This window comes from Dermacentor albipictus, chromosome 5, assembly GCF_038994185.2.
Source record: "Dermacentor albipictus isolate Rhodes 1998 colony chromosome 5, USDA_Dalb.pri_finalv2, whole genome shotgun sequence".
NCBI classification, from domain to species: domain Eukaryota; kingdom Metazoa; phylum Arthropoda; class Arachnida; order Ixodida; family Ixodidae; genus Dermacentor; species Dermacentor albipictus.
In genome coordinates this window covers 37302965-37314505 of record NC_091825.1, presented here as the reverse complement: position 1 = coordinate 37314505, position 11541 = coordinate 37302965, and the positions used below count along the sequence as shown (strand labels likewise).

The 11541-nt window shown below is 44.7% G+C and overlaps 1 pseudogene; it reads left to right on the top strand.

The window, feature by feature from the left end:
- The first annotated feature begins 372 nt into the window (after positions 1-372).
- Positions 373-9608, top strand: LOC139060271 (piggyBac transposable element-derived protein 4-like; annotated as a pseudogene).
- The last annotated feature ends 1933 nt before the right edge of the window (positions 9609-11541 follow it).

Here is an 11541-nt window from a genome sequence, read left to right as displayed (position 1 = left end):
ACACACGCTTGATGTGGTACCTTGAAGATCGCGACCTTTTGGCTCCTACACTGTATGGATTTCGCCGTGGGCTATCAACACAGGATCTGCTAGCCCGCCTAAAACAGGACGTCCTCGACTCTAATTCGGTGCACCCACGAGCCGTTGTCGCAGTGGATATACGCAAGGCATTTGATTCCGTCCCACATAACACTGTCATGATCAAAGCACGTGCCCTTGGCATCAGAGGGAAGATGTACAACTTCATAGCGGGTTTCCTTAAACAGCGAAAGTTACCTTGGCGAAGTTGGTTACGACGGAAGTGCCATATGAACCAACCACGTAGGCGTCCCCCAGAGCTCGGTTATTTCACCGACGCTGTTTAATATAGCTATGCACCAGCTACCCAAGCGCCTTGCCGACATATCGGGCTTGAAACACGCGGTGTACGCCGATGAAGTCACCATGTGGACGCATCAAGGGTGCATCGGGGATCAGGAGGACGTCTTGCAACAAGCTCTCGACATTATTCACGCCTATGCCACGAAAATGGGTTTACACACTGCACCAGACAAAACAGGGTTTGTCGTCATTCATGGTGGCAGGTCTACCTTTGGAAAACAAGAAGAAAAGCAGTCTTTTAAACTGTACATCATCATCATCATCATCATCATAATCATCATCATCATCATCATCATCAGCCTGGTTACGCCCACTGCACGGCAAAGGCCTCTCCCATACTTCTCCAACAACCCCGGTCATGTACTAATTGTGGCCATGCCGTCCCTGCAAACTCCACCCACCTAACTTTCTGCCACCCCCTGCTACGCTTCCCTTTCCTTGGGATCCAGTCCGTAACCCTTAATGACCGATTATCTTCCCTCCTCATTACTTGTCCTACCCATGCCGATTTCTTTTTCTTGATTTCAACTAAGATGCCATTAACTCGCGCTTGTTCCCTCACCCAATCTGCTCTTTTTTTATCCCTTAACGTTACACCTATCATTCTTTTTATAGCTCGTTCCGTCGTCCTCAATTTGAGTAGAACCCTTTTCGCAAGCCTTCAGGTTTGTGCCTTGTAGGTGAGTAGTGGTAAGACACAGCTATTATATGCTTTTCTCTTGAGGGATAAATGTAACCTGCCGTTCATGATCTGAGAATGCCTGCCAAACGCACCCCATCCCATCCTTATTCTTCTGATTATTTCCGTCTCACGATCCGGATCCGTTGTCACTACCTGCCCTAAGTAGATGTATTCCCTTACGACTTCCTGTGCCTCGCTAGGTATTGTAAATTGCTGTTCTCTTCCGAGACTGTTAAACATTACTTTAGTTTTCTGCAGATTAATTTTTAGACCCAGTCTTCTGCTTTGCCTCTCCTGGTCAGTGAGCATGCATTGCAATTGGTCCCCTGAGTTACTAAGCAAGGCAATATTATCAGCGAATCGCAACTTGCTAAGGTATTCTTCATTAACTTTTATCCCCAATTCTTCCCAATCCAGGTCTCTGAATAGTTCCTGCAAACACACTGTGAATAGCATTGGAGAGATCGTATCTCCCTGCCTGACACCTTTCTTTATTGGGATTTTGTTGCTTGCTTTATGGAGGACTACGGTGGCTGTGGAGCCGCTATATATATCTTTCAGTATTTTTACATACGGATCATCTACACCTTGATCCCGTAATGCCTCCATGACTGCTGAGGTTTCGACAAAATCAAACGCTTTCTCGTAATCAATGAAAGCTATATATAAGGGTTGGTTATATTCCGCACATTCCTCTATGACCTGATTGATAGCGTGAATATGATCTATTGTTGAGTAGCCTTTACGGAATCCTGCCTGGTCCTTTGCTTGTGAGAAGTCTAAGGTGTTCCTGATTCTATTTGCGATTACCTTAGTAAATAGTTTGTAGACAACGGACAGTAAGCTGATCGGTCTATAATTTTTCAAGTCTTTGCCGTCCCCTTTCTTATGGATTAGGATTATGTTAGGGTTTATCCAAGATTCCGGTACGCTCGATGTTAAGAGGCATTGCGTATACAGGGTGGCCAGTTTCTCTAGAACAATCTGTCCACCATCCTTCAACAAGTCTGCTGTTACCTGATCCTCCCCTGCTGCCTTCCCCCTTTGCATATCTCCCAAGGCTTTCTTTACTTCTTCCGGCGTTACCTTTGGGATTTCGAATTCCTCTAGACTATTTTCTCTTCCATTATCATCGTGGGTTCCACTGGTACTGTATAAATATTTATAGAACTCCTCCGCCACTTGAACTATCCCATCCATATTAGTAATGATATTGCCGGCTTTGTCTGTGAACGCATACATCTGATTCTTGCCAATTCCTAGTTTCTTCTTCACTGTTTTTAGGCTTCCTCCGTTCCTGAGAGCATGTTCAATTCTATTCATATTATACTTCCTTATGTCAGCTGTCTTACGCTTGTTGATTAACTTCGAAAGTTCTGCCAGCTATGTACATCGGTGACCAAGCCATCACACGGAAATCTACTATCCGAATACTCGGTGTGCACCTAGACGAGAACTGCACAGCGAACAATTGGTTTCAATGCGTTACGAAGACCAGCAAACAAATCCTGCACGCTTTACGCAGAATCTCTACCCGCACCCGTGGAGTAAACGAACGTGAAATGCGGCAGTTCGCTCAAGCTCCCCCTTGTCTCCCGTATTATGTACAGGCTGCCGTGTCATCCAATCAACCGCACACAGATCCACATGCTCGACCGGTTACTTAACGAAGCTAAACGCATTGTAACTGGACTCCCAAGGTACACAAGCCTCGAAGCGCTTAAAAGTTGTAGCAAACTCAACAACCCGTCCCAGCTCGTAGACATGCACATCTATACACAAGAGATGAGACTTCGTGCCACAAAAGCCGGGCGACACACACTCATGCTCCTCGGGTATGACGTCCAGAAAATGGCCATTTTGCCCAACAACACGCCGCCGTGGGAAATTACGGCTCTCAACAATCGCAGGCCACTTGCTCTCAATACGGACCCTACTTAGCGAATGCGGCGCCTTGCATATGCCAAGAGGCATGCCAAGGCTACGAGTTCACTCTCCTTGACTGAACGCATCGTATACACGGACGCTGCACTGCCTGCAGACGACGCTAGTAACACCTGTTATGCGACTGCGTGGTACGACCAGACAAATGAAAATCAGAACCGCCGCCATCATATATCGGTAGAAGCAATGTCCAGCACCCGCGCTGAGCTAATGGCCATCCTAGATTATTTGGAGTGGGCCCTCGCAACTTCCTCTCAAACTGACCCTGTTCACCATCATGTGTACACAGATTCCCAGGCTACCCATCGGGCATGTGCTAATTTTATTCACACAGATCCCGTACTGCAGAAGATCCGGCACCAGGCACGCCTGCTCCGCGAAAGCGGTCACTCACTTGGTCCCTGCGCACTGTGGTATCCCCGGAAACCAGAAGGCTCATAGACTGGCGCACGCTCATCTCTCTACCGTGCTAGTCAGAGCCTCCGATAATCCTTATCCTCTCCTAGCTACCACACCTGAGGTAGCAGACCCAATGGCAGACAAGCATGCGACCAAACAACGACGTGCCGCCTACATCGCAGCAATGGGCAATCCACTCTCTATACCGTCGCTTCCACCGAAGGTATTCACTCGGCGAGAGTCAGTATGGCAATACTATGCTCCAGGCATATTTAATAAATTGCCAACGCCTGTGTTAGAAGTAAACACAAGACGTGAGATTAAGAAACTACTTAGAACTGTCGATGTTGAATGTAACATTTTGTTTAACTGTTTGTAGCTAACTCCGCTATTAAGCCTGTGCAATTTTCTGTTACCTGATTGTCAGGCACTGCCAGTCAAGCCCTAGGAGGCTTTGGTAGGCCTTATATGTACTTTGTTTTCTTTATGCACAATAAGGATTTTATTGTATTGTATTGTACTGCACTGTGTTGTATTTCGCTCTTTCTGACCTTAGAGGGATTGCAGTTGCTACCTAGTGAATCGCGTCGTATTTTGTTCCAGCGCAAACGCACTTATTTTCGTTCCACTTTACAGGAAAGATTTCAACATCACACGTGTAGTAAAAAAATACGGCGTTTCCTCCAGATAGTTCTTTTCAATGTTCTATCGTGCCATCAGTTCTCTCTCACGGTTCCGGAGGCTCGAAACCTTTGTTATTTCAGGTCTTGTAGCAAAGAATAAGAAGTAAAGAAACTGTTAATGAAAATGATGTGCTTTCTTGATACCTCTACAGATTTAGGCGAATTCATAAGAACGCGCATTCCCAAGGACTCTTTTATATTCTCCAGATAAGCTTTTCCACTGTAAATATTAACGGGAAGGGGTAACCTGATGACAATGACAGAATCCATAGCGTGTTGTCAAAGCCTATTGGTTATTCTTCTAAAAAAATGGCTGTGGCTTAGGTAAGGTTAAGCCCAGGATGCGAAGCATACTAGCCTTTATTTTAGTTGTTGAACCACTGTTTAGCCTGGTGAACTGCTGTTGCTTGGCTATATTTGGTTCGGCTAGACGAAGAAACAACTCATGCATTACTTCTTCGCCTTCAAGAGTGGAACGCGACAGCGTTCCCGTCGACCCGCCAAGGGGTGTAAGACAATGGGCTACAGGGCAGCGACTACGCGCCCCGCATTGGACGCGGTGAGCGTCGAGCAAAGCAGCGTTCGGCGCGGCAACGAAATGTGCGCCTGAGCAAGAGACGCACGCCTTAGAAACAGCGCGTTTCTAAGGCAACACCGCATTCACTAGAGGCGCTTTTGTACCGCTTTGAAGCGTTGTACTCGTGGCTCAGTGGTAGCGTCTCCGTCCCACACTCCGGAGACCCTGGTTCGATTCCCACCCAGCCCGTCTTGCAAGAGTTGAGCCAAAGCCACTTCTCCTCTGTCGTGACGTCACGGTGTCACGTGATTTCATGGTCACCGCCGCGCCTGAGGAGCTGGGTTGAGCCCTCGTAATATGCTTCGCATAAAACGTTTTGCAGCGGGCGCGGACAGAAATGTTGTACCATTTGCTCATCAACACTGAGGTTAGATGAGAATATTCCAAATTGATGGAGCGAAGCACTGACAAGTCGTGAACGAGGATGAATCTTCGTGATTTTGTTACCCTTGTTTAGCATTGTACTGTCAGCGGCGTCAACTTATTTTATTTCACAAAATTTTGAGCTATTTATTGTACCGGATACACGTCCTAAGCTAAAATCATTGGCTTTTGACCAGTAACGGTGGATGTGAGGAAGCTTGTGGTAAACACTGAAGATAAAATTACTACAAATTGACAAACGTCTCCTTCACTAAGTTCGAAGCTATGGTCATGCTCTTGTTACACGTACCGCTTCGACTGTTGAATTATCAGATAGTTTTCTTTGCGAACAAGCGAGTGAAGAGCTAAGATTGGTTTTCGTCCGCTATTCTGGCACGAAACAATTGCAAGGGCTTCCTCCGTGCGCTGTCCATTGAGCTCCACCACTTAGTAGTGCGCGTGCACTTAGGAATCACTTCAGCTCACTTTTTCTCCTTTGTATGAACTCTTTCATCGTCATCGTGTTCGTTTTTGTCTGTATTTGAAGGCGGCACTTCTATTTCACGTGCAAGTTCATCTGGCTGTGCGTCCATCTGCGCAATGTCGGCGTCCCCTTCCTCTACGAACATGAGTAGATCATACACGTTCGGAGGTGGAAAATGTACAACTTCGACTTTTCACGACAGACAATCTGTGCATTGGTTAAATAAATCAATAAAGAAAAGAAGAAGAAAAGGAATAATGGTTCAGGACCATTTCCACACCTTCTTCAAGGGTCAAAAGCTTGTGACGAGGCATCTGCAGAGTGAAAACGGTCATTCATCGATTCAATACTAGTCGCAGCATCACTGGCATGTAGGCTAGCGTTTGGCGCAATTGTTCCCATTTGGAAACGTTCTTGTGAGCGCGCTGATAAGTAAACCGTAATCTTGCATAATTAAAATTGCATGCAATATTGTAGCCTATGACAAATTAGGAAGTTTTTGTTATTTTGACTTGCAGTGCCGACTTTGTATACACTCACTCCTGCCTGGACTGCCAAGAGGCAGTTGGCAGTATGTAATAAATAAATAAGTAAATAAATAAAAACAACTGCACAAAATATTTCTCAGAATAGTTACAGCTTAACACAGATATAGAGGCATACGAACAACAGCTCTGTAACCAACAATGAGAAGCAACATGCAACACTACGGATAATCAGTTAGGATTGCCCAGAACGTGGAACTTCCTGAGGCACCTTTTTAATCCCGAGGAATGTAAAGCCTCATACATACAAAACATAAACAAAACCTTACATGCATACGACTAACGCGAAGAAGATTTCATCGATGAGATAGCCGCAAGGTATTTATCTCGGGCTAAGCCAAGAATTCACCAAGATTACAGAGGCGGCAAAAACCAACAATTAGACTAAGAGATTAGCGAAGCGGAATTGACAGCAGCTCTACAAAAGCTTAACACTACATCAGCGCCGGGACTAGACGGAATAACGAATAATAGGATCTGAAATATCGATGATGCTTCTCTAGAAGAACTTCCCAACTATATAAACTAATGTTGGCTATCCGGTGCAACGCCACAACAACGGAAAACGGTCCTGGTTATTCTGAAACCCAAACCAGGCAAGCAGCTACATTTGGAGAACCTGTGACCCATCTCACTCAAGTTCTGTGAGGGCAAACTCATGGAACACGTTGTCCTAACTAGACTGACCAACTATCACGAGGATAACGACGTTGTCTTGCCTATAAAGTTGGGCTTCCGGAGAAATTTGGCTACGCTGAATGCAAGTCTCCAACTTTAGCATCAAATTATAGATAACACAAGCCGGAACACTAAACCTTGCCTAGGATTGGACCTAAAGGAAGCTTTTGACAGTGTTACCCACGAAACAGTACTAAAAGAATAAATCATCTTGGCCTAGGCCAGTGACTATACAGTTATATACGAGAATTCCTTACTAATAGAAAAGCACACAGTAAGAAAGGAGACCATAACTCCGAAGAGCTGTAGATTGGAAGCGCAGGTAATATCAGTAATATCACGACTGCTGTTTAATCAGGCTCACATTGGATTACCAGCAAAGCCACAGGAAATCAATGGCCTCGATCATACCAGCTACGTGGACGATATCACAACGCCCATTCGAAGCAGCCGAACAATGCCTTGCAGAAACTGGACAGGCGTGTTCAGCAGAGAAATCTGAGCTCCTCATTTACGTACCATCGTGACGTGACCGAAAATCATGCAACTCCGAGGAACGAAACAATTCGGAAATTCACCTAACTAAGGCGGATGGTACGCCCATACCCAAGGTTGATAAGATTAGAGTATCGGCCCTCATCATTGAAAGTAACGGCTTCAATAGAGAGACCATCGGCAAATAGACAATATGACATCTCAAATCATACGGCTACATAAACAAATAGCCAACAAACATAGTGGAATGAAAGAAGGCAATTTGCTTAGACTAGTCCAAGCGTTCGTAATAGGCAGAATAGTATGTTTGGCATCGTACCTACGATGGTGCTCGTCACATAAATACAAATTAGACTGCTTAGTCAGAAAAATCTACAAGCAAGTAATCGGACTCTCCATCACCATCGGACTACTTGTTCAATCGGACTCACCATCAGCAACGACAGGATACTGCAGCTAAGTCTCCACAATACACTGGATGACCTAATTGACGCACAATGCATAGCACTATACGAAGGCCTGTCCAAAACAAAAATACGTAGGCAAATATTGGATCGCCCTAGTATAGGGTATCATACTCGGCATTGCTTGAAAGCAGATATGTCTATACACATCAGAGACATGATAATCGCCCCTCCAATACCTAAGAATATGCGTCCCACCCACAATTAGGGTACACGAGAAAGCAAAGCATGCTGTATACAGAAGAAATTAGGTAATGGCAAGGACACCACATTTGTAGACCTAGGTAGATACCAACACAATCACGCCTACACAGCAGTGGTGATAAATCACGAGGGAAAATGCACGACTAGCGCTACAGTCGGAGCCGAACCAACACACTTGAAGAAAGCTCGCTGTGATCCACCTGCTGATGGAAATCATGAGTCTTCCTCAAGTCCAGCTCTACTGGTCAGGAGCAACTCGGACACCCTGGGTTGCTGACCACATGAAAACAGACAGGTTTTATGAGTTGCGCAATCACTTGGGCTTTATCGACTCTTGCGTCATTACAGTACACCAGAAGGAAGATAAACTGCACCTTGTGCGACCAATAGTGGATTGCTTTCAAACTACCTGCCGAGCTCTGCCACGCAATAAAGAGCTTTCAATAGACGAGCAAATGATTCCATTTTCGGGAACGCGCATTCAGGCAATATATACCCGTCACGGTATTTCAGTGACTTGGGTGTTGGGCTTCTGAGCACGAGGTCACGGTATCGAATCTCGGCCATGGCGGCCGCATTTCGATTAGGGCGAAATGCGAAAACACCCGTGTATTTACATATAGGTGCGCGTTAAGGAACCCCAGGTGGTCTAAATTTCAGGAGTCCTCAACCACGGCGTGCCTCATAATCAGAAAGTGGTTTTGGCACGTAGACCCCCATATATTCAATTTAATTTTCAGGCAATGTCACCCTTAGAAACCAAATCCACTTGGTCTTACGAATTTCGTTTTAGCCTCCCCTGATGGCCTAGTCCTCGACTTTCTTGTTTACACAGGGAAGGATACTGTGCCCTCTAATGATGTGAAATCGTGTGACCTTGGTGGAGAAGTTGTCAAAAAGTTCGCAACAAGCATAACCGATAACAATGCCCATCTGTTCACTGACACGTATATTACAGGCGTGCTCCTTGTGTACTACCATCTTAAACGATAGTGTTCCTGACTGAGACAGTCAATGCAAACCGCTTGCAAAACTGCCATATAGTAAATCAATAAAACGGGGCGAGAATGCTTGCCTCCTGTGGGAAGAAGGAGAAGTACGTCTAGTAAAATGGAAAGATAACAAGGGAGTCATTCTAATGTCAAGTAATATTCGCTGTAATCGCGTGGGTAGGAAAAAAAGAAGGTACCAGTTCCCAGGCCAGCTATTGTTGTAGAGTACAACAGATGCATGGGTGGTGTGTACTTCGTCGACCGATACGTGTCGTACTATTGAATAAAAATAAAAACAAGAAAATTGACGGTAAGGTTTTTCACTCACTTTCTAGACCTTTTTGTGTACAATGCATGTATTAAATATAACGTGTCGTCCAAGCGATGGACATACCATTGTATTGATGTGCTTTCGCATCTGAAGTTCAAGCAAGATATTGCAGAAGCATCGATTACGGGGGACTCTTCACGCAGAAACCAGAGAAGAAATGACACGCCCGCCACTGACAACTCAAGACCGGTGCAACTACGCAATGTTGGCACACGTTTTCACCGGTTTGACCATTTTCCCGAATTCCGTAACCTACAAAATGCGATGAGGTGCAGAAACAAGAACTGCAAAGGAAAAAAAAGAGAGTAAAATGCAGAAAATGTAATGTTTTGCTTTGTCTACAAGGGAAGAGCTCTTTTATCAATTTCCACAATGCTGGCAACTAATGTCCCCATTTTTGGATGTCCTGTTCACAACGCTCAAAACTGATGTACACAAGTGTGGATACTCCTGTACTAGTTCAAATAAGTGTTTTTTCCAAAGTTCTTTTGGTATGAACTATGAACAGGACGTTTAATAAAATTGGAAAAAAAGTAAGCTTTCCTTGACTCCTTCTTATACCAGTAGCGAAGAAGTTAATAAAAATCGGGCGCCTCGGTTAAACCAGTTTCTTCTCGTTTGCTACTTGGACTTGCAGTACTAACTTCGGCCCACCTTTAAACTTGTAACGGAAACGTGCTCTTAAGTTATTGGAAAGCTGCTTCTTGGAGTTTTTCATTCAGCCTCATAGTCGTTGCCATTCGTCGGGTAATAACCTTCCTCTCTAGGAGCAGTCCTGCCGGGCAGGCCGCTGTGCACCAAGTAATGTATGAAGGGACTCTAAATCCATTTTGACAATTTTGTACAAACGCACTGAGTCATTAGAACAAGTGCTTCTAATAATTTAATGCAGAATTTAAGCGCTTGGCGTAAAGCGTGTAATTTAATTTAAGGTTCTGAAAATACGCGTGGCATGCGATCGCAATGACGCCGCTCCCCTTAGTTCTCAATCATTCCCTCAGAATAGACGTCGTTAGCGCAATCGACGTCGCTTGTTAGAGCTATGCGATTGGCTACCTGGGTTACGTCATCATGTGTTTTTAGAACTTCATTATGAACAAATGTTGCTCATAATATTTGAAATGTTGGAAAAGTGTTTCCATAGAAACGTAACAGAAAGGGGATCATCATCATCATCATCAGCCTGGTTATGGCCACTGCAGGGCAAAGGCCTCTCCCATATTTCTCCAACTACCCCGGTCATGCGCTACTTGTTGCCATGTTTTCCCTGCAAAGTTCTTAATCTCTTCCGCCCAGCTAACTTTCTGCCGCCCCCAGCTACGCATCCATTCCCTTGGAATCCAGTCCGTAACCCTTAATGACCATCGGTTATCTTTTCTCTTTTCTACATGTCCCGCCAATTCCCATTTCCTTTTCGTGATTTAAACTAAGATATCCTTAACTCACGTTTGTTCCCTCACCAATTCTGCTCTTTTCTTATCTCTTAACATTACACCCACCATTCTTCTTTCCTTAGCTGGTTGTGTCGACCTCAATTTAAGTAGATCCATTTTCGTAAGACTCCAGGTTTCTGCCCGCACGTGAGTACTGGTAAGACAAAGCTGTTATACACCTTTCTCTTGAGGGATAATGGCAACCCGCTGTTCATTATCTGAGAATGCCTACCAAACGCACCCCAGCCCAATCTTATTCTTCTGAGTATTTCAGTCTCATGATCCGTATCCGCGGTCACTGCCTGCTCTAGGTAGATGTATTCCCTTACTACTTCCAGTGCCTCTCTACCAATCGTAAACTACTTTCCCCTTCCGAGACTGTTAGCCATTACTTTAGTTTCCTGCAGATTAATTTTTACACACACCCTACTTCTTTGCTTCTCCAGGTCAATGATCATGCATTGCGATTGCTCCTTTGAGTTACTAAGCAAGGCAATATGATCAATGAATCACAAGTTGCTAAGGTATTCTCCATTAACCCTAATACCCCAATTCTTCTGAATCCAGGTCTCTGAATAACTCCTGTGAACACGCTGTGAATAGAATTGGAGAGATCATACCTCCCTCGCTGACGCCTTTCTTTATTGGGATTTTGTTGTTTTGTTGTTATTGACTTGTGTTACAGTAGCTGTACCCAGACACTTACAAATGTTTATTCAAACCATTTCAGAGACGCTTTAGGAAATTGTATGACTAAAAACAAACTGTAGAAGCAACTTGAGCACGACAAAATTGAGCAAGTGCTACAGAAAAATAGGCTGTGGGTAATATCTTGCAAACAGCCAGGTAGCAAAACCTTAGGCAGCTAAAGAATAGACAAAGAAAG